General features: G+C 49.9%; 1 protein-coding gene across 2 annotated transcripts in view; it reads right to left on the bottom strand.

Annotated features, from left to right (window-relative positions):
- The window catches only part of LOC105492488 (mediator complex subunit 26), a 54,251-nt gene that overhangs the window by 24,993 nt on the left and 3,164 nt on the right, over positions 1-26,094 (bottom strand). Inside the window, exon 2 of one of the 2 annotated variants that reach the window (XM_071087587.1) lies at positions 6,507-6,647. The exons of the other annotated variant lie outside the window; for it this stretch is intronic. The gene's annotated coding sequence lies outside the window, so the exon portion shown is untranslated. The remainder of the gene's footprint in view (positions 1-6,506; positions 6,648-26,094) is intronic. 2 annotated transcript variants of the gene reach the window in all.

Here is a 26,094-nt window from a genome sequence, read left to right on the forward strand (position 1 = left end):
TTCACACCCCTGCCTCTCCCCACAGACCCCAGAGGCCCTGTGAGGAAGCCTCACTTTCTAAGCCCCTATCAGCTCCCCGGGTTCTCAGCCTCCTGCCGGTGGCCTCCAAGACTGCCTTGAACTGCACCTCCCCCACTGACCCCAAGTGTAAGATGAGGCCTCTGGGATCCTCCTCCCCAACCTGTTACTCCCAAAGAAGATCCCACAGGCCCTCCTGCTTGCTGTAGGAACTTTGCTGAAGATGGACTAGGAGGAGCTGGTTCTTCGCAGCCTCAGTGAGGCCGATCAGGCACTATTTTATTTATTAAGAAATTCTTGGCCAGGAACAGTGGCTGACGCCTGTAATCCCAACACTTTGGGAGGCCAGGTGGGTGAATCACTTGAGGCCAGGAGCTCAAGGCCAGCCTGGCCAACATGGAAAAACCCTGCCTCTGCTAAAAACACAAAAATTAGCCAGGTGTGGTGGCGCACGCCTGTAGACATGGCTACTGGGGAGGTTGAGGCACAAAAATTGTTTGAACCCAGAAGGTTGAGGTAGCAGTGAGCTCAGACTGCGTTACTGCACTTCAGCCCTTTTACAAGCAGCTAAGGCACAGAGAGCTCAGCTAATCTACCTGAGGTCACACAGCTGGATTTGGGGCCCAGGCAGCCTGATTACAAGCACTGACTCTTTTTTTTTTTTTTGCACTCCAGGCTGGAGTGCAATGGCATGAACTTGGCTCACCACAACCTCTGCTTACCGGGTTCAAGCGATTCTCCTGCCTCAGTCTCCCCGGTAGCTGGGATTACAGGCATGTGCCACCATGCCCGGCTAATTTTGCATTTTTAGTAGAGATAGAGTTTCTCCATGTTGGTCAGGCTGGTCTCAAACTCCCAACCTCAGATGATCTGCCCGCCTCGGCCTCCCAAAGTGTTGGGATTACAGGTGGGTGCCACTGCGCCTGACCTGCGCACTGGCTCTTTTACCACACTCTCAGCTGCCACTCACAGCAACACACAGATAGAGCATGCCTGTGACCTTGAAGGTGCTCTTGGCCTGGCCAGGCAAGCAGACACGTGATGAGAGAGCTTCAAAGGGTGTAGCAGGCAGGGCTGTGACACTCAGGATGCTCTGGGGCCCCTAGGAGGATGACAGAGGGAGTCTGCAAGGATGCCTGGAGAGTAAGCAGGAGTCCTCTGGGCAAGCTGGGGAGGCAAGGACCCAGGAGCAGCAGAAGTAAAGGGCTGGGCAGAGAGCAGAGCAGCGTGCGCAGAGTGCCAGACAAGGTGAGGACACCTCCCAGCAGGCCACCCCAGGCCACGCTCAGCTCAGAGTGACAGGGTCAGACTGTCATTTTAAATAGCTCATTCTGCTGTGCAGAAGTGAACACACAGCTGAGGCAGGGAGACAGCTCTGTGGGCGCTGGCCAGCCTCAGGCAGCGACATGGTGAGGGGCAGGAAGAGATGTGGCTGTGGGAAGGAGTGGGGCTGAGACAGGGAGGACTCAGGGCAGGCCGGGAAGCTCACCACTCGGCTGGTGGGAGAGGAAGGCTGTGTGCCTGCTGGGGTGCCACGGGATGGATGGGGGGACACCAGTAGCCAGACACCAGAGAGCCGCCGTCAGCCTGTCCTACTGACGTGCACCTGCTGGTTCATTCATTCCCTATGGGAAGTTCTGAGCACAGACTTCCCGCAGATCACACTGCACCCATTCTGGGACACCAGTACATCACTGACCATGAGGGAAAAAATGGTGCCGAATGGAAGACACAGCTTCTCCTCAAAGACACAGAAATGCGACTGAAATGGGCATGTCATTCCTTCTCAGAGCAACCCTGAGCACTTGGAGGTAGGCCCAGGTGGGAGGTCTTCCTCACACCCTGCACACAGCCTGGAACCATAAGCCATCCCCACTACCCTCTCCCTCAACCGTCATGAATGGGACCCTGAATGCCACACCCCTACCACCTTTCTAGACTTAACTCAGAAACAACCGCTATGGGCAATTCCACTTCTGGGTATGTACCCAAAAGAACCGAAAGTGGTGACGTGGACAGACATTTACACACCCATGTCCACAGGAGCATTATTTGCCATGGCTAAAACATGGTGGATACAACCCAAGTGTCCAGGAACAGATGAATGAATAAGCCAAGTGTGATATATCTAAACAATAGGAGAGTATTCAGCCTTAAAAAGGAAGGGAATCCTGACACATGCAACAACACAGACGAAGACTAAAGACATTATGCTGAGGGAAAGAAGCCAGTCGCACAAACACTGCACAATTCTACTCATACTCAGAAGCCAGTAATCAGAGAGGCGGCAAGTCGAACAGTGTGTGTGCCCAGGGCTCGGGGAGGGGAGGGAGGTGAGTGCTGAATGGGAACAGAGCTCAGTTTTGTAAGATGAAGAGTCCTGGAGACAGAGCATCATGACCACACAACCATGTATGTGTGTAAGACCACTGAAATGCACAGTTAAAAATGGTTAAGATGGTTAAGTCTTATGGGATGTATATTTTACAATGAAAAAAACAAAAACAAAAACACCGACGGGACCCTGGCAGAGCCTCTGCTGCCTGAGTTCCAAAGAGGTCCTCCTGAGGACCACTCTCCCTCAGGCGTCCTTTGGGTGGCTCCTGGGCCCTCTGCTTCTCCTGCAAAGGCCACTGAGGCTAACGGGAGCCTCATGTGTAAATAAATGGACAGGGCAGCCAAAGAAGTGAGCGGCTGGGCTTGGAACTGAGACCAGGAAAACCTCCTGAGGTTGTGGAGCAAGTTGTATGTCCAAGATAAGCATGAACATCGCTCCCTTGTGGGACTGTGGGAGGGATGAGATGGCCATGTGGCAGAACTTGCAAGGCACATAGTCAAGTGCCAGCCTGCTGGAGGTGGGTCTCGATCTGTGCAATGGGAAGCATGGAAACCATCACCTCTAGGGCCACTGTTAAGCCATGAGTGCTCATGAGTGCTTGAGGGCTTTAAAAAAAAAAATTCTTCCCTTGTTTTCCTTTTAACTTCCCACGCTATGCTGATGTATCAAGAGCCTTTCTGAATGCTAATAGCACATCTGCAGGAGCTATAGGAAGATCCTGGGGAACAGATCTCAGCCCCTGAGCTTCAGTCTCCCTATTGGTCAATAGCAGGGCCCCAACACTGCCTATCTCGGTATGTGGGGGACAGATGTAAACAAGTACTCTCCCCAGGCTCACTCTGGCAGGCCTCTTGGAGCCCACACCAGCTCACACACCTGACCTCAGCTGTTCAAGTAACGCAGTGGGGGACCAGGGGAGCTAGGGCATCAGGGAAGGGTCTCTGGCTCCGTAAGGCTCCAGGCAGTGGTGAGAGGACCCCGAGGTTGGAAGGCACATCCTGTGAGTACAGGCTCTGGGCAGAGCCATGGAAGAGGTACCCATGGAAAGGTGCCTCTGCCTGCAAGGGGCACCCACAGAAGATTCCTCTCCATTATTTGCCACTGTGAAAACTACCACCCAGCACTTTCACTGCCTGGCAGACCTAAGCACAAGTAGAGGCTCCCCTGGGTGCACAGGGAGACATTCACAGGAATATCTGCAAAACACCGTTTCATTAGCAAAACTCTGGAAGCCAGCTCCATGATCATGAAGTGGCTGCTAGCAGGGAATGCAATGCCGCAGTTAAAGGAGTGAGCTAGACCCACGTGTAACCAAGCACAGAAAGCTGGGACACACTGTGGAGGGAGGTGAGCTAGGTGTAGAGTGACTGCCCTGTGTGCCAGCACTGAATGAAAAGCCACATGCACAGTATGGCCCAGTGCTCTGGGCTGTGCCTGCACAGTGCAGGAAAATGGACTCTACACTAGTGACATGGGTCCTCTCCAGAGGGACAGAAGAACTGCATCAGGGACAGGGGTCAAAGGGGGCCTTTAGCTGTAACTCAAACATTTTACTTTTTAAAGGAAGATGTATTTATTGCATGTGTACTGAAAAGTCAATGAGAAAAAAGGGAAAAAGAAACATATTAAGGCGAACGATTAAGCTCAGGAATGCCCAGGAGTGCGGGGCCATGCCTGGATGTGTAGGCTGAGGCTGGGTCCCAGGACGCTTCGAAGACCATGAGCCACCTAGATTCCATTCTGCACGGGGAAGGCTGGTTCTAAGGACTGTACACAAGGATATCAGAGACAACGGGTTACAGAAGGCCACCTCAGGCCAGGTTTGCTGGGCGACACCTGTTACTCACTGTCATTCTTAATAGCACCTCATTCATGTGAAAGTGTCCTGGTCTGGATAAGATGCACAGTCACCCTAGCTACAGGGGGCAGGGAGTGGCTCACAGTGATGCTGCCACCCCTACCCCTGGGAGCCACAGTCAGCGCCACCGCTATAAAGACACAGCCCTACAGAGTCCTAGAGCTGGACTCGGGTGGAGGGAGGGGCATTTTACAGATGCACATACTCAGAGAAATTGGATGCTGGCCCAAGGTGACACATGCCCACACAGCTAGGTTGGGGACCACAAAAATATGTCTGTCCCAAGCTTCTGTGAGCCTCATCTGTTCACATGGGTGCTGTTATCCCATTTTCCCATCACGGGTGAGAAAATCAGTACCTACCTGCAGTACTCGAAGGTACCCACCAGCAGTGCCAATGTGGTGCCGATGGTGGGGTGAACTGGGGATTGGTGGGAGCCCCTCAGTCGGGGGAGGGAGAACTTTTTAAGTGACGGAAATATTCTACACCTCAACTGGGGTAGTTACACAGGTATATGAATTTGTCAAAATGCATCAAAATGTAGCATAGAGCTAAATAAAAAGGCAAATGTGAAAGCAAGACAGACATCAGTGTTTAATGAGGGACTTCCACTGCCAAACGTACACCTGAAATAGGCACATCGTACTGTATGTAAATTAGACCTCATTAAAGGCAATTTTTAAGTTGTTGGAGGTAGAATCAGAAAGACAGCTGAGAGGAAAGTCCCTAAATATGGTTTTTAATGCCTGAAGTTTGAGACACCAGTGTGGGCAGGACACTGACACTGATGAGGCCAAAGGGGCTCCTCGGACTGAGATGAGAGCTGAAGGCCATGAGTGACCAGGTGGATGAACAAAGCCCATGAAAAGAAGTGGATAGAACACAGAGACAGTGGCAGCAGCACCTGGGGCCACCATCCAATTGAGACAGGTAGGGTGGGCCAGGCTGCCCCACCCACTGCACACACACAGAGAAAGCAGCAGCAAAGGGGACGGGCACAGGGCACCCTGCCAGGAGCAGTGTTTCTGCATTGTCCCAGCCAGGCGGCACTAGAGGAAAGGAGAGGAGAGGAGAGGCTCCAGTGAACAGGGTGGGAGACATAGCTTGGTGAAGGCATAGGGGAACAAGGAGGCAGGCAGGAGATGCTAGGCAAGGAGGGGACTGTCAAGCAGACTCCATGGCACTGGAAGGAAGAGGTTTGAGCATTCATCCTATAAATGGATGACCCTTGGAAATGAACAGCTGAGGCTGCATGGCACCCTGCCAGTCACAAAGTGCTTTTTCAAAGTTGTCTTCTTATCGAACTCCTGGTTACAAAGAGCCGAAGCTCTGCATCACTGAGTGCGGATATTCGTGCATGGCAAATCTGCCATCCAGACAGGCCAGTTTTCCCTTTCCTCCTTCACTCAAAACTCAGGCCTGGCAAGGGATAGAGCATCGGATCACTACCACACCAGGCAGCCAGACAGAGCCAACCTGTAGCTCCACCTCGCCCTTAGTGGGTCATCTGGAATCCACACACCCGGGCCCACTGGCAGCAGGTGAGGTCAGGAGACAGGCACTGTTGCCAGCAGGAGAGGCTGCGGTGACTCTTGACTCTCAGGAGACTGTATGGCCCCATAAATGCGGCCAGCACAGTCAGCACAGAGCAGCCTGAAGACACAATGGGGCCGGGTGCGGTGGCTCATGCCTGTAATCCCAGCACTTTAGGAGGCTGAAGTGGGCAGATGACCTGAGGTCGGGAGTTCGAGACCAGCCCGGCCAACATGGTGAAACCCCCGTCTCTACTAAAAATACAAAAATAAGCTGGGTGTGGTGGCGCATGCCTGTAATCCCAGCTACTCAGGAGGCTAAGGCAGAATTGCTTGAACCTGGGAGGCAGAGGTTGCAGTGAACCAAGATCACATGCCAGTGCACTCAGCCTGGGTGACAGAGCGAGACAAGGTCTCAAAAATAAACAAATAAAAACAAAAACAAAAGACACAATGAGGGAGGGTTTCCTTTTTTTGGACGGGAGCGGGCTATAAGCAGCAAATGCGGCATTAGCCATGCTGAAACCTAGAGAGATTGTTGATGGCCCAGTGATGAAGTCAGCAACAGTGACTGCCACCATTTGGGAAGGGAGCAGGCTGAGACAGGGCTGCTTGTCTCCCAGGGGAGGGGTGCCTGGCACACACCAGCAAGCAATGTTGGTGTCTGGCATCAGGAGCACCTTTGTAGGTTTGGTGGGAACCCAAACCCACCTGGGATGCACAATGGAACTGCTGCAAACACGAGAGTTCATTCAGTCACCTTTTCACAGACAGGCTCTCCCTGTGTTGGTCAGTCTGGTCTCAAACTTCTGGGCTCAAATGATCCTCTTGTCTCAGACTTCTAAAGTGTCGGGATTACAGGTGTGAGCCACTGTATCTGGCCTCAGCTGCTATTTATCTCCTGGAAAAATGAGAACGTTGGCCAGGCATGATGGCATGCACCTGTAATCCCAGCTAATCAGGTAACTGAGGTGGGAGAATCGCTTAAAGCCAGGAGTTTAAGACCAGCCTGGGCAACATAGTGAGACCCTGTCTCTAAAAAATAAATAGATAAATAAAAATAAAAATTTAAAAATTTAAAAGTTAGCCAGGTACGGCGGCATATACCTGTAGTCCCAGCTACTCAGGATGCTGAAGTGGGAGGATCACTTGAGCCCAGAAACCCAAGGCTACAATGAGCTATGGCCATGCCATTGCACTCACACCTGGGTGACAGAGACTGTCTTCTTTTGTTTAAAAAAAAAAAAAAAAAAAAAAGCGTGCCCATATTGTGTGTGCCTTATGCCTTCTGAGGAGGAACTCAGGGAGCAGACAGAAGGCTCACATTCATGCTGGGGAAGGCAGGCAACAAAGGCCACAGGCCACACTAAAAGCCATGAAGAAAATAAACAGTGTGATTGATGTGAGTCAAAGGCTTCCCTTGCAACCACTGGGCCAGACGAGGAAGTCACCTCAGCCCTGAAGCCCTGAGAGAACCTGGGGAGGTGATACATCTGGACCAAGAAGCAGCGCAAGTTTGTCCAACCCATGGCCCTTGGGCCACATGCAGCCCAACACAAATTCGTAAACTTTCTTAAAACATTATGAGATTTTTTTTTTTTTTTTTTTTTTTTTTTGAGACGGAGTCTCGCTCTGTCGCCCAGGCTAGAGCGCGGTGGCCGGATCCCAGCTCACTGCAAGCTCCGCCTCCCGGGTTTACGCCATTCTCCTGCCTCAGCCTCCCAAGTAGTTGGGACTACAGGCGCCCGCCACCTCACCTGGCTAGTTTTTCGTATGTTTTTTAGTCGAGATGGGGTTTCACTGTGTTAGCCAGGATGGTCTCGATCTCCTGACCTTGTAATCCGCCCGTCTCGGCCTCCCAAAGTGCTGGGATTACAGGCTTGAGCCACCGCGCCCGGCCGAGATTTTTTTTTTTTAAAGCTCATCAGCTATCATCAGTATTAGTGTATTTTATGAGCAGCCCAAGACATTTCTTCTTCCAATGTGGCTCAGAGAAGCCAAAAGATTGGATACCCTGATCTAGAGCAAGTTGCGTGATGACCCCGCCTCCCCTTCAGGGCAGCTGGCTCCTCGTGAACCAATGAGGGGTGCTAGACAGGGCCAATGGGAAACTACGATCACGAGAACTGTCCCAGCAGCCAGCTGCAAAGGTGCAGACACCATCTGGACAAGAAGCCTGTCTGTGGTCTGAAGCCCGGCAAGCAGGCCAAGGGGCACCAAGTCCCTGGTGGGCAAGGCTCCAGGCCCAGGCCAGATCTCCGTCTGCACACATTCCAATACATCTCCTCTTCTGGGGCCGCAAGCCCTCAGCATCCAAGCCAGCTAAGGGGCAGGGACTCTACCCAGGCGTGTGCTGGAGCCAGCTCACGCCAGCTTTACTGAGAGAGCAAGCCCGTGGTGACACTTTCAGGAATCAAAGGAGTCATTACTAACAATTACATTATATAAGCTTACAATAAGTTGTGATAAGAACAAAGGAGGAAGTTTTCAGTACTGTGTACTCAAAACTCATCACTTCCTACTTATTTTACCAAACTTAGTACTATCTAGGTTTCTGAGGTTATTCATGACTACTGTATGGGCATGGAGGACATGGTGTGCTACTCAGTCTCTTTCCCAACCTCACATTCAGTGACCTCATGTTAGTGGCTTGAAGCCAGGCATGGTGGGAGTATTTCCACCACAGAAATCAGTAAACACTATAAATCAGGGCTTGATTTTATGGGCTCCAAACTAGAAATTTGCAAACTTCTGGGCCATTCCGTAACACTGTCTGTTTTTGTAAATAAAGGTTTTACTTTTTTCATTTTATATGTTGTTTACTGAGGTAAAATTCACATTGACATAAATTAACCACATCAAGTTTTACTGGAACAGAGTCACGCTCATTCACTCACAAACTGTCTCCGGCTGCTTTTGTGCTACAAAGGTAGCAGTACAACAGAGACTCTACGGCCATACGGCCTGCGAAGATGAAAATATTTACTATCTGGCCCTTTACAAAAAGTTTGCCAATTCCTGGCGTTTAGACTTAAGAAAGTGATGGAGAAAATGTTAATAACGCAATTAAAAAGTGTGTCATGCCTGAAATCATTACATTGGGAACTGGACAACTGAGAAAGTATTCTTATAGTACAGGTATTTGAAAACTATTATCCAATTCAGCAAAGACATCACTTGACTCATTAACACAAAGATATCCATCAAGCTGGTGCAGTGGCTCATGCCTGTGATCCCAGCACTTTGGGAGGCTGAGGCGGGTGGGTCACTTGAGGCCAGGAGTTCAAGACCAGCCTGGCCAAAATGCAGAAACCCTGTCTCTACTAAAGATACAAAAATTAGCTGGGTATGATGGTGCACACCTGTAGTCACAGCTGCTTAGGAGGCTGAGGCATCAGAATCACTTGAATCCAGGAGGTGGAGGTTGCAGTGAGCAGAGATTGCACCACCACACTCCAGTCTTGAGTGACAGAACGAGACTCTGTCTCAAATAAAAGAAAAAACAAAAATAAAAAGAATAAAGACATCAACCAAAGTCATGTCAAAACCAATCATAAGTTGATATAAAAGCTCAGCAAAAATCAATGGAAGCAGCTGGTGAGAAGCACTTGGCTATGTGGAACTGACAATAGTGTTGTATATTTCATTATTATTTGCAAATTATATGCCACCCATCCTTTATACCAGTAAAACTCATAAACTTACATGCATATTTACATATGTATATATATGAATTTTTTTTTCCTAAGCTGGTTGTCAAATTTTCACCAGCACACCACTGTCTATACCTTAGTATATGCCTTGTGTATATTAGAGCTTCATTATTTTGAAGTGCTTGAAATAGAGTCTGAATGAAACTAAAGTCCATTTGCATTATTGTATTTCAACATTCCATATAAATGAAAGGACTAAAGAATCTGGATTTTTTAGAAATGCCAACTCATAAATTTTTCAATGTTTACTAAAAAAAATGCTTCTAAGTTTTATCACCTTCTTGTGCAAACAAAATTTCTCAATTATAAAAGTCAAGCAAAACAGAAACAAAAATAAAACAAAACCCACACCCTAACATATAAAAGTGATGTTCTTGGACACAAGTACTCTTTAAAAAAAAAAAAAAAGGCAAGGTTATTTCAGTAATGTTATTCAAGTTGGGTGCGGTCGCTCACACATGTAATCCCAACCCTTTGGGAGGCCAAGGAAGAAAGATCACTTGAGGCCAGGAGTTCAAGACCAGCCTGGGCAACACAGCGAGACTATCTCTATAAAAAATACAAAAATTAGTGAGGTGTAGTCGCTAGCACTTGTAGTCCCAGCTACTTGGGAGGCTGAGGCAGGAGGATCCCTTGAGCCCCAGCAGCTCAAGACTGTAGCGACCTATGATTGCACTACTGTGCTCCAGCCCAGACAACCAAATCTTTTAGAGCAAGACTCTGTCTCTAAAAAATAAGACCTTGTCTCTAATAATAATAATAATCATAATGTTATTCAACACAAGTTCAGCATTGACTATGTTCCCTAAAACCCTGTATTTTATTTTCCTTATAATTTCTTTTGTTCTTTTTGAGACAGAGTCTCGCTCTGTTGCCCAGGCTGGAGTGCAGTGGCGCAGATCGATCTCTGCTTACTGCAAACTCCACCCCCCCGGGTTCATGCCATTCTCCTGCCTCAGCCTCCCAAGCAGCTGGGACTACAGGCGCCCGTCACCACGCCTGGCTAATTTTTTTGTATTTTTAGTAGAGACAGGCTCTCACAGTGTTCACCAAGATAGTCTCGATCTCCTGACCTCATGATCCGCCCACCTTGGCCTCCCAAAGTGCTGGGATTACAGGTGTGAGCCACTGCACCCGGCCTGTAATTTCTTTTTTTTTTTTTTTTCCGAGACGGAGTTTTGCTCTTGTTGCCCAGGCTGGAGTGCAATGGTGTGATCTCGGCTCACCACAACCTCCACCTCCTGGGTTCAAGTGATTCTCCTGCCTCAGCCTCCTGGTAGCTGGGATTACGAGCATGCGTCACCACACCTGGCTAACTGTGTATTTTTAGTAAAGGTGGGAATTCTCCATGTTGGTCAGGCTGGTCTCAAACTCACGAACTCAGGTGATCCGCCTGCCTCGGCCTCCCAAAGTGCTGGGATTACAGGCGTGAGCCACCATCCTTATAATTTCTATGGAAGAAACAGCATGTGCACTTTCCCCTAGTCTCACCTCCAATTTACCCACTGCACCCTGTGGATGCCACTGTTTCCTACGTGTGCCATGACATGGAAGGCTGAAAGCAGTGCGACAGCAGGAGGGCATGGGCTCTATATAACGGGTGGCCAAGAGAGGCCTGAAGAAGTCCGACTGTCACAAGAACTGGAGGAGGGAGAAGGTTCTCCCACAAGAATGAGGGCAAGGGTTCAAGCTGAGCTGAGAAAGGAAAGAAGGGCCCAAGGCCTGTAGCATGTGTAGATCATGACAATAAGGAGTGTGGGCGTCTATTCGAAGGGTGATGGAAAACCACTGAAGGATGTGAAGTGACAGTGGTGTCATCTGCTTATCAGTGTGGAAGGGGCAGGACCAAGAGGGAAATGGCCAGGGTTGGACTCAGATGGAGGGCAGAGGAGGGCTGCAGAACATGCAACCTGGCAGTAGCCCCCGCGTCTCACAGGTGGAGTAGGTGACTAAGGTGAGAGGAAGGCAGAGGCACAGACCACTTCAGGGTGTTGAGCAGAGCCATGGGGTGTGGCTTCACTGACCGTGTGGAGAAAACCAGGTGTTGTCCAGTCAGTCCTGGTGGGATGGACCCCAGGCTTCTAGGAACATGACTGGTGGCCTTGACTGGAGTGTCGTGTTGCACACTAGTGCTCTGAACCTTCCGGAAACGCATGAGAGGGGAAATAATCCTCTCCACTGATTGCAGTACACAGAGGCCCGCAATCCACTCCAGAGCCGATTGCTCTCAATAGTGCTCAAGTGCTCTTCAGGCTAGAGCAGTCTACTTTTATTTTCATTTTTTTTACAGTTTAATTGAAAAGACAATGGAGCACAGGGGAAAACAAACTAACCCATTTCCCCTGCCCCAACCAACACAAGTGCTTCCATTTTACCCCAGATTCTAGTTCTTCAGGCATCCAGCCTATCCAGATGCCTGAGTGACAAAACCACTCCTTTCCCCCTCATGGCAAGGCCTACCCATTTTTCTATAGAGCCTCCAGAATCACGCTTTCGGCTATAGGCTATTTGACTCTGTGGATGCACCATGATTCTGAAGCTTCTCCTATGCTGTTTAAAAATAAACTTCATTAAAAAAAAAAAAAAAAAAAAGAATTAAATGGAGACAAGATTTTGCTATATTGGTCAGTTTGGTCTTCAACTCCTTGCCTCAAGTGATCCTCCCACCTTGGCCTCCCAAAGTGTTGGGATTACAGGCATGAGCCACCAAGCTCCGCCTGTAAATAAACTTCCAAGAGTAAAATTACTGGGTCACAGGACATGAGCATGTCCATGGCTCTTGCTACATAAATAGTTTCCAGGAGGGTGACAGTGGCTCTGAGCTCCTGCCAGCAGGGTGATGCAGGTTGTTGGGGGTGGGGTAGGAGATAGGCCAGGAGAGATAAAACCGCAACAGGCTGGCTTAACATCCAGTCTTGATTACCTGCCAAGGCCATTCTGCCCACATGTTTTTGTGCAAGGTATATGTTCCAGGCATCAAATACGTCAACATTTTTCCATCCAGTAAAATCTTGGAGATCTTATGATTTATGATTACTTTTTGTTTGTTTTTTTTTCTCGAGACAGGGTCTCATTCTGTCGCCCAAGCTGGAGTACAGTAGCGTGATCTTGGCTCACCGCAGCCTCAGCCTACACAGCTCAAGCAATCCTCCCATCTCAGCCTCCCGAGTAGCTGGGACCACAGGCACATGCCACCACCCCCAGCTAATGTTTGTGATTTCTAGTACAGACAAGGTCTCACTACGTTGCCAAGGCTGGTCTCAAACTCCTCGCCTCAAGCAATCCTCCACCTCGGTCTCCCAGAGTGCTGGGATTATAGGCTGGAGCCACCGTGCCTAGCCACAATTGTTAATTCTAAAGTAAGTCTCTACACAGGAAGGATATTGGCTATTGCTTCTGAAAGGTAGTTTCATGTGCACAAAGTTGTATTTTGATCACCCTACCTGCAACTGCAGCACAGAGAGATTTGGGAAAGTATAGGCAGCTTTTTCTTTTTGAGACGGAGTCTCGCTCTGTTGCCCAGGCTGGGGTGCAGTGGTGCGATCTCCACTCACTGCAAGCTCCGCCTCCCAGGTTCACACCATTCTCCTGCCTCAGCCTCCCGAGTAGCTGGGACTACAGGCGCCTGCCACCACGCCCGGCTAATTTTTGTATTTTTAGTAGAGACGGGGTTTCACCATGTTAGCCAGGATGGTCTCGATCTCCTGACCTTGTGATCCACCTGTCTCGGGCCTCCCAAAGTATATGCAGCTTTTAAACCTGATTGTGAATTTCAGCCTAAGCACCTCTTCCAAGGAAGAGGCCCTGGACCCTGATGTCTGGGATTTTGTTCTACAACCAATTTCTTCCTGTTTTCCCCCGAGGGAGCATTTAGAAATGTGTAAATTATGCAATGTTGTCTTGTAACTGCTCGTTGCTGACACTAAAGGAAAGACTATCCTTGAAAAAGAACGGCATTTGTGAAAATCGAAGTCCAGTATCTACAAACTCATCTAGGGGAATAATACCCCCTAGCTCCTGAAAAGTCAAGAAGGGGCTTATACATGTTTAGTACCTAGTAGGTACTAAATTTCCTTTCGGGCACTGTTTACCTTTAGTAGGACAGGGACGTCTTCACTTTATAGAGAGTATTAATAGCAGTGATAAATATTTGATGTGATTTGTCCAAGAACATACAACTTGGAGATAGAGCTGTAGAGATTCGAATCCAGGTCTAATTCCCAAACTCTTACATATTAAATACTTTTCTTTCTTTCCTTCTTTCTTTCTTTGGGAGGAGGGGAGAGGAGGCTTAGAGGATTTCTAGTTGACTGTTAAACCTATTCATCATCCTACCCATAAGAAATGAAAAGGTTCCCTTCTCCACAAGAAAAGGCCTCATGAACTGGAGCTGACATGGCTCAAAGGCTCTAGAGACATCAGAGGCTGTATCTGGCTGGGGAAGGGACAGGGGATCCCTCTGTACTCCACGACAACTCAGGCACAAACTCCCCCACTTCCGACGTGGAAAAAGACAGCAGAGTCCCCAGCTCTCTACCCAAGGTGCAGGCAAGGCACTTGATGGGCACTGTCCAGGTGGCACTGGCTTCACGTGCATTCCCCTTGCCTCTACAGTGGGCAGCAGTGTTATCTCTGGATGAAAGCAAAGGCTCTGAGGGCAGAAGGAGTCGGGTTCACAGCTGTGCAGTGCCAGCGACCTAAACTCACTATGCTTCAGTTTCCTGAATTAGCCCATCTATAAAATGGATGATTCTTAGCACAGAGTGAGCACACAGTAAGAGTTGATGCTGTTGTCTTTGCAACCATTTCTATTATGACCCCAGGATAAAGTCCCTATAGTCCCTTATGAAGATTTACACCAAAGGACGTCAAGCCCTTGGTTTGTGAAGTGGGACAGGTAACCAGATTCAATGAGATCCATGCCCTGGGCTTGGTGACAGAATCATTGATGGAATTAAAATCCTCACTTCCCCCTTGCAACTGCATGGCCTCAGGAAGACAACATCCCAAACTCATCTGTCACAGGAAGACAGTACCAGCATCTTCATGATCAGGGTGACTAAATGGAGGCTAGGCATTATGCCAGGCTCTCAACACACCTCAAACCCCAGAGGATGGTATCAACAGGTGATGGCAATGCCAGCTCCATGTCACAGGTAAAAAGACTGAGGCTTGGAGACATTAAGTGATCTGGTCCAAGGTCACCGAAGTAGAAACAGCTGAGAAGGACCCGAGGCCTTCCAGCTAAGGTCCAGAAGCTGTGCTAAGGGTAGTGTCTGGCCCGGCGCAGGGTCTCACGCCTGTAATTCCAGCACTCTGGGAGGCTGAAGCAGGCAGACCGCTTGAGCTCAGGAATTTGAGACCAGCCTGGGCAACATGGTGAAACCCCATCTCTACAAAAATTACAAAAAAGCAGCTAGGTGTGGTAGCATGTGCCTGTAGTCTCAACTACTCAGAAGGCTGAGGTAGGAAGATCACTTGAGCCGGTGACGTGGAGGTTGCAGTGAGCCGACTGTGCCACTGCACTCTAGCCTTGGTGACAGAGTGAGACCCCATTTCAAAATAAAATAAAAAGGTGGCGGAGTGGGTGGGGAGTTGTCTGCCCAGGCCTGGCCCAAGGGAGGGAGGAGGCACGTGCAGGCTCATGTGGGCCTGAGGTCCAACAGACCCCTCGAACCATGGGAGGAATCCAAAGGGCTGAAGGTTGGAGAGAGCCAAGTAACCATCACAGGAGGGGGCTTCCTCCAGGGGTCTGGCCAAGTCCAGGCGCAGTCACCTCAACCCCAATACTCATGAGCTAAAAGACTACCATGCTCAGGCCCCACTAAGTCTGAATTCTTACCCCAAAACCAACTGGGTCCTCCCAGGTTAGGCAATGCTACTTCTGTAACCTGAAGTCAGAAATGGACCCACATCCATTTGTAAACTGGTTACTGGCCCTAACAGAATGAATGGCTCACTAAATACCAGCAAGAAAACAACCAACCAGTCTTTCCCTTCAAGGGGAATGGGGGTGGGGGAAATGACAGGCATGTCAGACCGGTTACAGGAGGCGCTGCGGGAAAGATCAGACCAGGATGCCTGGAATAGTCAGAAGACAGGGCTGCTTATGGAGGCTCTGGACCCTGAGCCCAGAGAGGCAAGGAGAGAGAGGGGGCAGGTGATCAGGTGGGGTGCACAAAAAGGTCAGGAGCTGACTGATGAGCAGCTGAGCCTGGCTGGAGCAGGAGAGGAATAAGGGCTACCTGACCCAGAGCCTGGGGCATAATGTGCTCAGATGATTCTTTCCTGACTCTCTCAGTTGCAAGTGAGGGAAAAGTCAGCTCAAATGGGTTTAATCAAGAAAGAAAACCATAGGCTCACTTAGCTTAAAAGTTTGGGGGCGGCCGGGCATGGTGGCTCATGCCTGTCATCCATGCCAGCACTTTGGGATGCCAAGGTGGGTGGATTACCTGAGGTCAGGAGTTCGAGACCAGACTGGCCAACATGGCAAAACCCCGTTTCTACTAAAAATACAAAATTAGCTGGGCGTGGTGGCAGGTGCCTGTAATCCCAGCTACTCGGGAGGCTGAAGCAGGAGAACTGCTTGAACCCAGGAGGCAGAGGTTGCAGTGAACTGAGACTATGCCATTGCACTCCAGCCTGGGAGACAGAGCAAGACTCCAACTCCTGGGGAAAAAAAAAAAAAAGAAAAAAAGGTTAGGACAGGCTTTACTTCAGATCAGCCAAGCCACAAGGTCCTAGTCCTCTCTACTCCTCTGACCAGGTCTTACTCCTGGACAGGCTGCCTCCAGGCAGCAAACCTCAGCAGAAAACAGCTCACATCCTCTCCCGTTTAAGTCTCCCCAAACTACTCCAGCAAAGTGCTACAACTTTCACAGGCTCTGACTGGGTCACAGGTCTGTCTCTGAACCAATCACTGCCCAGGAAGATGCAGCCCCATGACTGGCCAGTCGTACCTACGTTACTAACCATCCAATGGGCATGGACTGGAGAGAGGAAGGGGCAGCTCTCAGGAAAACGAGGATGCAGAGACCAGGAGGAAGGCAATGGGAGCTAGATGGGCTCTCTACCACCAAGCCTGTGTATTATGAGGTAGCATGCATGTGAGCACCCAGGACGCTTCATGCACAGGGCCATGTCCCATTCTTAAAAGCCTTCCTATGCAGCATTTTTTACATCTTTCTGGAAAAACAAAGGCTGCAAACCTAACCTCGTGGAAGGCTGCAAGGTGAACGGCAGGGTCAATGGTTCCAACTCCACTCTGCTTAAGTCCTCCATCCAGGAGAAAGACTGTCTTCTCTACTATATGCCACCTAAAGAGCTGAGACTCTATCCAGTCAGCAACACGACACCACCAGAGAAGTCAATCATCCCAATCTGTTTTCAGACATACAAAGGCAGGAGACTGACTGGGACACTGCTGCACTAGACCCTCTAAAGGTCCAGCTTGCAGGAAGGAGGACTCCAGGATGGCCCTAAGGTGGTCTACAGAGCAGTAGATCATGGCGCCGCCAACAGACACAGCACAGCCTGACAAGAGCAGAGGTGAAGAAGGTGTATCCACTTTGGAGTGGGCTGTCTAGACATCCAGGCACAGGAGATAGCGCTGGAGAGCAAGTATCCAGGTGCCAAGGAAGCCGTGGCTCTGAGACAACCTGGGGAAAGTCTTAAGGGCCAAAGACCATGAGCAGAGCTACACAAAGCCAAAACACCTAGGGGGAGCAGGAACCAATGGAAGGGGTTGTGGAGAGAAAAAAAGAGACCAACGCAGCAAGGGGCAAGGGAACCAGGGAGGCACACATCCCCCCACTGTTAGGCCTTGTCATTCATTCCAAGTGCCCATGGTGAGCACAGAGAACAGCATCCTAAGGAGAAGACAACCTGGCGTGACAAACACAACAGGTATCCTTGTGCCCAAGGACAGCTCATCTTCCTAAACAGATGATGCCACTTCCTATTTCCCAACTTGAGGGAGCCCACCACCCGACCAGATAGTAACCCATGTCTGCAGTGCTCTCAACACAGAAGAATCATCACCAGGGTGATGAGGAGGTGCCCACTCGGTCACACCCCTAACTCCTCATTGTGTAGACAGCATGTCCAGAGAGGCAATGCACAAGTCTTCCGCATACTATCCAGCACCAATACCACCTGCCAACTACACCAGAACACCTAACATGCTCCCTCCCCACTCCAGGCCAGGGTTTTCACCATTTTCCTTCAGGTACACAGGGCTGTAGCAGCCTGGGAGCACATGCTGCTTCCGTCTGCATAAAAGACCCTGCTCCTTCTGGAAAAACTTCCCTGACTTCCTGTGGGCACTGACACTTTTTACAAGGCCCTCCCATGCCACCCTAAGCCAAGCCAGAGTGTGTCTCCTGAAGTTTCCAGAACTGGAAACTAGAAAGTAACTCCTCTCTACGACAGGTCAAACTCAGGAGCTGCTGCCTTTCCCAACACATGAAGCAGCCCATCCACAAGACTTGTGGACACACAGACGGACACACATACAGAGAGACACATATACACACGTAGACATAGTGCCGAGGACCAGAAACAGAAAAGATTCCCTCTCCTTTCTCTCCACTCCAATTTCAATCCCAAACAGCATTTATTTAAGCTCAGCTCAGTGTTTAGAGGGAAAAAGCTGGGCAGCAAATGCAGAAGGAGCTCACAGGAGGGCAGTGCTGAAGCTCTCCTGGGAGAAGACAGGCTCCCCACTCAGGGGCCCCCAAGTTCAGGCACTTGCTTGCCCACCAACCATCAAGGTGAGAAATGAAATGCTTGAGAAACTCCCTTAAGGCAGAAGTGAAGGTGGAATACCCATTCACAAACCTTTCCCTCACAAGGCCGGTCGCGGTGGCTCAGGCCTGTAATCCCAGCACTTCGGGAGGCCTAGGCGGGCAGATCACGAGGTCCGGAGATCAAGACCAACCTGGCTAACACGGTGAAACCCCGTCTCTACTAAAAATACAAAAAAATTGGCCGGGCTTGGTGGCGGGCGCCTGTAGTCCCAGCTACTCAGGAGGCTGAGGCAGGAGAATGGCGTGAACCCAGGAGGCGGAGCTTGCAGTGAGGCGAGATCCCGCCACTGCATTCCAGCGGGGGGGGGGGGGGGGGGGGACAGAGTGAGACTCCATCTCAAAAAAAAAAAAAAAAAAAAAAACCTTTCCCTCACAGACGAGCCTGAGACTTACTTAACATGTAGCCCACTTTCGTCACTGCCAGGCAAAAGGGGGAGCAGACACCAACTTCAGGGGCTTACTGAGAGCCCCCCCAGAAACACAAGGTGGGGTTGGGGAAATGGAGGCTGCAAAAGAAAGATCACTTGAGTCCACCCCTCTCCGTTAACCGAAGGGGGAGAAGCCAGGCCAGGAAACACAGGTACGAGTTTCCGGTTAACCGGGGGAAGAACAGATGAGAGGAAACAAGCAGGACAATCAGACCCAACAGACCTCCCAGCCTCTGCCCAGGGTCCACAAGTTCAGAGAAGCTACAGGAGAGGCCACAGCTCTTGCCTGGGTCACAGCACAGTTTCCTCATGACCGCAGGAGGCCTGGGGGGGTTCAGATCACCTGGACTGCACCACCTCCCCCAGCATGGGCTCCATTCCAGGCAGTGACTGAAGCACCAGGAGACACTGTCAAGACAGGGAGGAAAAAAACAGCACCATGCAAGACTCTCTCCAGCCCAGGACGGGATCTGAAGCTGCAGCTGGCCAGCACCTGCACTAGGACAGTGTGACAGCGAGGTCCCCAAGGGTGACTACAGGCAAATGCAATCTGCGGTTCAACCAGAACGAGAAGGTACTTACAACTCCACGCAGTGACCTCACACCAGCCAAACCACCTTGTTGCTACTCTGGACCTTACACTTCAGTTACTCCCATTTTGCCTTCTGGAGCCAAGGCCCAACTATGTGACGGTCACCTCAGGAGAGGTGATGACATCAGTGCATATCCACGGACACTGGATCCACTACTCTTCTCCCGTTAACAGGACCTTGATGTCTCCCGGGAACATCCCCTGTATTGTGGGACTGTTTGGGTGGAACTCACACCAGATTCAGGGGTAAACCAATCAACCAATTCAATCAAACTGCTGATTCAATCAAAGCTCAGAAAAGGCATTAGGAAATGTTTGGTGGGGATTCCGGCAGAGTCGGGAGTTCGGTGAGGGAAAATCCTGAAACTGCTGGGACCCTACTGTGTGAAGGCAACACTGCAAAAGAGGGAGAGAGAAAAACCAGGTCCTCACCTGACCGCAGACTTGCCTTTGGGCCTGCGTGACCGTCAGCCCCTTTGTGTCTAAGCTCCTGCCACCAGTACAGCACTAACCTCCCTCTAGGGCTGGCCAGGCCACAGAATTAGTATAGGAAGTAAAGACAGGTGCTGTGCAGGCAACCAGTTAAGTGAATACAGAAGGAAACAATGTGAACCAATGACCACACAAAAGGATAAAGCTGTTCTTATTTTATACCCCTTCACATCAGTATTATGGGTCTCCCACTGACAGCACTGAAAAGCCAGCTTGAGGACTGCTTGCCTAGGCACCATGCAAGATGCACCCGGGAGGTGAATGGAGTTGGCAGCATCTATAAAGGGTTCTAGAGGGCTGGCCTGCAGAACAGGAGGGCTGTTAGCTACCATGGTAACTACCACATCACCCTGGTGGGAAAGAGGATGTGGCCACCTCTCCGCGCCTATCTCAAGCTGGGCCACGAACCTGATGACTAGAAGGGGGGACATCAAAACAAGTCATCAAGGGGATAAGAAGAACCTAAACCCAGTGTGTGCAGGTGGCTGCCCAGAGAGCCAATGTGACCAGGAGTGTGGGTGGGAAACAGAAGAGTGCACTGCCGTGCTGAAGGCACAAGCAGGCAGTGGGGCCGCCAGGGCCTGGGAGTGCTGCCAGCCCACTGGGCTCTCGGTGTGGGCCACGGGTCACACGCACCTGAGTCCTCCCAGTAACTCGCCACTGCTGACGCCTGCACCACAGAACCCCCACCAGAGTCAAGGCCAGCCACAGCCAACACCCTACAAAACCATGCTGTGCACCCAGCACACCAGTACCCGAGTCTCCACAGCAGCCACGAGGCTGAACCCCCACAGGGTGTGGCCTGGAAAAAGCAGCACCCCACTTTCTGGCCATAACAAATGAAAATCTGGGGGGATGTGTGTCCAGGAATGCCATATGTTTTGTCACATGACCAAAAAAGGCCAAAGGATCGCTGGGGACCCAGCCTTCACAGACGAAGTGACATCTGAACAGTGTCTAGGGAACACAGACAGGCAGAAATCTAAGATCAAGTGCCACCTTCTCTATTAGAGTGAAAAATACCAGATGAGAAAGAAAGAGGAAAACACACCTTACACCCCTTCCTCAGTCAGTTCCAGAGAAAGCACAGAGCATTTCAGGGACCACTGTCCTCCCAGTCTGGCATAAAAGCAGCGCACAGATGAATCCAGCATAAAGAGCTGGACCCAGGCAAGAAAGGGGAGTGCCTGCGCAGCACGTGCCCACTGGCCTCTCACAGATGACATGGAAGACGGCCAGCAGGTGGGTGTGTTCCAACCCCAGCCTCATCCCACCTAGCCTTCTTCCAGCTGTGTCCACTGAACCTCAGTTTCCTCACCAGCACCTGCCTCCTGTTTAATCTACACCTGCTATGAAGATTAAATGTGTTTTGAATGCAGGTGAAGTGCTGAAAACTGGTGGCACCTAGGACCTGCTCAGTAACGCTGACAGCCATTCCCAAAACTGGCCCTGTTCACAGTAAGAGCACCAAGCATTTAGGCACCCACGTGCTGTGGCAGTTCGAGATACTAAGGGAGCAACTCCTGCTCTCCTACTTGGGCACTTCACAATCACATGGAAAATGTAACCAACAAGACCTGTTATCAGCAGGAATACACAGTGTTAAAACGATGAACGGTTCCCGAGAGAGATGGTCTTGGATTAAACCAGGCAAGGTTTCAGAAAAGGCAGGCAGCAGGGACGACAGGAGGTTCCCAACTGGAGGCAGCACAAAGGTCAAATTCCAGGTGTCACAGACAGGTAAGGCCTGCTCTCAGAGTTACACTGATGCTGTTTTGACGACAAGACAGAACTTCACTTCGAAGCACAACTGGATTAGGAGTAGGTTCTGGCCTCGAATTTTCTTTAAAACAGTTACTCAAAGCACACCTGTTGTTATGTGAAGGTTCCAGAAGGTTTCTGATGATAAAAATGAACCCTCATACTCAAAAAGGTTTGGAGCCACTAGGCTAGAGGAATTTAAAGGGGGAAAGTTGTAGGAACTGGGAAGGAATGGAATTAAAAATGTAACATTTGAAAACACTTCATGTTTGCAAGGGTATACCTTAGAAGACGCAACGCAGTTCAGCTTCCATGCCTGGCACCACTGATGTGGGAAGCGGAAGACTCTCATGGTTAAGCCCTCTGACATCAGAACCACCCAGTGATAGATTCAGACCCAAGGCTTCTGGTTCCCTTGTCTGCAATACCAGACAAATCGGTGAATCTCTCCTAGTCCCTAAAATGAAGATGAAGCACCTACCCTAGAAGTAATTCAAAGAAGCAATGAGACGCTCCACATAGTAGCGTCTGGCACTGTGTAAGTGCTCAGTAAACAGAGGCTGTTCATCTTGCAGCCTCTGCTGCCCAACAGAGACTACTGCTGGCACACAGGAGACTGAGCCTAACTCTGCATGCAGGGGAAACCTGATGAGTCCCCTGAGGATTTCCAAGATTTATTTTCCTGCAGTGGATGAACCCAGGAAACTTTGCTGCAGTCCCAGTAACATCCAAAGGCCTTTAACCCCAATTGCCTGGCAATCCTTGGGATATGAGTTCCCAGAGGGCAGCTGGTACTTCACCTGACATGACCCATCTCCTTTTGAATAGGCTCCATAGAGAATCGCAACCTCCCGGTACTTGGCTGGTCACAGAATCCAACGGCCTATACACAGAATCCAAGGGCCTGGGCATGTCCACATAGCCACCTCACAGTGCCCCCAGACTGTGTTAAGCTCTGACAATAATCCACCACTCCCCTAAGCACATCACAGAACTCTCACCTTCCCTACCCCTAGGCTTGCCTCCAAAAGCCACACAGAGCAAATCTAATGCAGAGGGTACAACACCACCCAAAAGCCACACAGAGCAAATCTAATGCAGAGGGTACAACACCACCCCAAATGCTGAAAATCAGTGCCACGTACAGGCTACCCCAAGACCCTTTCCGTTTTCTCAAGCCCAGACACCCCGACCATACCCACAGACACAGCTCGACATCTGCCTGTGCCCCATCCCACAGCAGAGAGGGAAAACTGTGCAATAATTTGCCGACTATTCCTTCCAGCTCTGTTCCACTTATGCCAGAGACAACGCAAGAAAAGCCTGCCTGCCTGACTACAGAACTTATTCTGAAAAACTGGATGACAGAATATACTTAAGAAAGCCATCTCATATTCTTAAGAATTCTCAACTGTTTTCAAATAAGGCACGGGGAGAACTGTTCCATTTGGACTTGAGACCTGCAGCACCATCAGGCCATCCGACTGCCGAGCCCACATGCCATGGCACCCCCCACCCAGCTCATTCATGACCATGCTCTATCTGCCCTCCTCCCTGTGAGGCGCCAGGCCCCTTTGGCACAGGAGCTGGGCATCTTCAGGTCTGTATCCTCTACACTCAGCACACGAGCACTTGCTAATCAGTTAGTGACTGAAACGTAACTGCAGTGCCTCCCAAGGCATAGAATCCATTCAGAGAAGACCTTTAAATAGAGCATGCAGAATTATCGGTGTGTCTTTCTCACTCAGGAAATGCTTCCCGGTTCAGGGAATCCCTATGGCAAATCCACACCCTGCTCTGAGAGTGAAAAGCAGCTGTTTTGGAAGGTGCTCCCAGCATGGGTGCTAGCGAGACCACACTGGAATGAAATGCGCTGCCTCTCCTGTACTCACTGGGCCACAAACTCGGCCACCCATTCTGACAACCAGCTACCGGTCCCCAAAGGGACCAGGCAGACGTGGGACAGCCTACCACCAGAAATACAAAGGAAAAGCACAACGTGCAGTGACAAAGCACCCAGTTTCCAGAAGGAGATGATAGTGGGGGAGTGGCCAGGGGACCCCTCCCACTGGAGTCACCTGGAGTCAGTCTGGTTAAACTGGAGCTCAGTCTGAGAAGATGTTCGCAGACCCCAAAATCAAGAAAAGGCAAGCCCAAGTGTCCTCCCTCACCTAAGAGAGCTTGGCGCCCTTAAGGTACATGTCCTATCTTACACAGTTGCCCAGGGGCTGACGTGACCATGGTGCCTTTTTACATCTGTATGCAGGACAAAGCCATTGCCACACGCTGGTCTTGGACAGTCCTCCAGGGCTTGGGGACCTCCAACCAGGACAGCACAGTCTGAGGACCACACAGAAACCTCAGTGAGGACAGACTGTAAAGTCCACTTTCTCCTGAGGGACAGAATGAGTCAAAGACAAGGACATACACCTGTGTCACAGGTGACACTTGCTACCTTTCTGTTTCCCAAAGTCAGAGAACACCACGCTGCTCCTCTGCTGTGTCCTGGCCACAACAGACAAGAGTAAAGACAGAAGAGTCCCTGAATCTGGGCAATTGTGGAGCAGTGGGCATTTTCATGTTTGGGTTTAGGGTCCCCTATTTTGGATAGGGTCAGAATCAAAAGTCCTTCATTTTGCAATTTATACTATTCTGCTTTTCTGCAGAATAAATGGCATTTTAAGTTAATATCAAAAGTGCTGTAATGTTGAAGTAGAGAGCAAACTGGTCACATAGACTCATGAAAAGTTCCATATTAGTTGCTAGTTGCCACACTGTGGTCTGGCCCAGGTTTCTGTCCGTGACAGAGACCTTAAGATGTTCACGGGACAGGCTGTCTCATATCATCACCCTGTTAGATCTAACATAGGTAGATCCAGCCCCAGGCTGTAATCTCACATAAACTCATAGGGGACGTTACAGGATCCCCACAAGTTTTCTTATCAGCTCAAAAACGCTGCCCCCTCGTGCCTCTTCTGGAGCCATCTCTCCATCTTTCAAGACAGCGTGGTGGTGTTCAGAGTTGGAAGGACTCTAAGGACTGTCACTTAATGACTCTGGGTAAGTCCCTAACTTTGGTTCCACCACCTCCCATTAAGTCAGTAAGAAACAAAAGCATTTTGTCCTCTGCTTGCCCCAGGAGACACCACTGAGCAGCACCTACTACCTGATGCTGCTGGCTTCTGCACCTGCGAAAGGGGAGACTGGCTCTCCCACTCACAAGGCTGTTGGGAGGAAGCAGAACTCTCTGACGGGTGCCACACAAACTAACAAAGCATACACCTTGGTTTAGAATTTTGTTAGCTGAGAAACTTCAAACAATGTACCTTGCAAAGATATATTAAAAACAAAACAAAACAAAACAAAAAACCCTTCTAGAACAATTGACATTAGACTCTGCTGTCCCTTCCAGGATCTGAACTTAGATCTGGAAGGAGGTTTATGGGGTGCATACACCCGTTCCCAATCCCACCCTGTGGACAAGAAATCTGCAGGAAAGTCAAGGTAAGCAACATCCAACCTTCCAATTCTTAGGTGGGAAAATTATCTTTCTTGCTGGGTCTCTCTGCAGCGTGCCTTGGTCACCTCCCCCTTGGTCTCTGTTGCCTGAAGAGCTGTAAGAAAGCAAGCAGCTCCCAAGGACGTTTCCCACTCAGAGCCTGACAGCTGGAGGCACTGACACAAGCAGCCAGGGCTAGTTCAAGTCCCTCTTTGCTGCAGGACCTTCTCAGGCCTCTCCCTGCTCTGAACACAGGACATTCACCTGCAGTTAGCAAGCCCTGCCCTGTGCTGTTATTTTATTTGTCATGAGGATGCAGTACACCATCTACTATCTGTTGGACCTTTCCTCTAAAAGCTAAGTTTGTTAATCATCACTTAACATCCATATTCCTCACAGTTCTACTGAGTAGCGTCTCAAGTCACCTGTGACTCCTTCCCTCTCCAAAGTTCTGCATTAGAATATTCCACGACTGTACTTTTGGGCATAAAGCAGTTACAAAGGCTTCCTAGTAAAATGGGCTTCACATGTAGCTCCTCAGGCACAGGTCCAAGATGGATGCTAGGGTTCAGTCAGTTTAAGCAGCAGATAGAAAGTGTGCCAAATGCTTCTGCTCTAGAGGGAGAAGACAAGACATGAAACATCCCAAGAAGCTTGTGTGCCGCACAGGAAGATAAAGCTCGTACCTCCACAAAACAAAGAGTGTCCCAGGCAGATGGGAACCGAATCACCTGCTGAGGAGACTGCTCACTACGACTGCTGTGCGAGAGTAAGACACAGTCCTTCACTTTACCCACAATGCAGCGAGAGTAAGCTGGAACAATTACGCACACACTGCGCTTCGGAGAGATTTTCAACACCCTGGGCTGAAAGGGTGCACAACGAAAAGAAAAGCTCCGACTGCTCTGAAAAACCGTTAGTAGCCTTTTGAAAAGGAGAGTAGAGGATTTACTTTATTACTGAATTGGCAGAAATTATTAACTCTGAGCCTGCTGCTATAGGAATTCAAATGCATACTCCAGGGGCTAAAAGAGCACAGAAACAACTTTCCTCGTA

Source organism: Macaca nemestrina, chromosome 20, assembly GCF_043159975.1.
Source record: "Macaca nemestrina isolate mMacNem1 chromosome 20, mMacNem.hap1, whole genome shotgun sequence".
Lineage (NCBI taxonomy): Eukaryota > Metazoa > Chordata > Mammalia > Primates > Cercopithecidae > Macaca > Macaca nemestrina.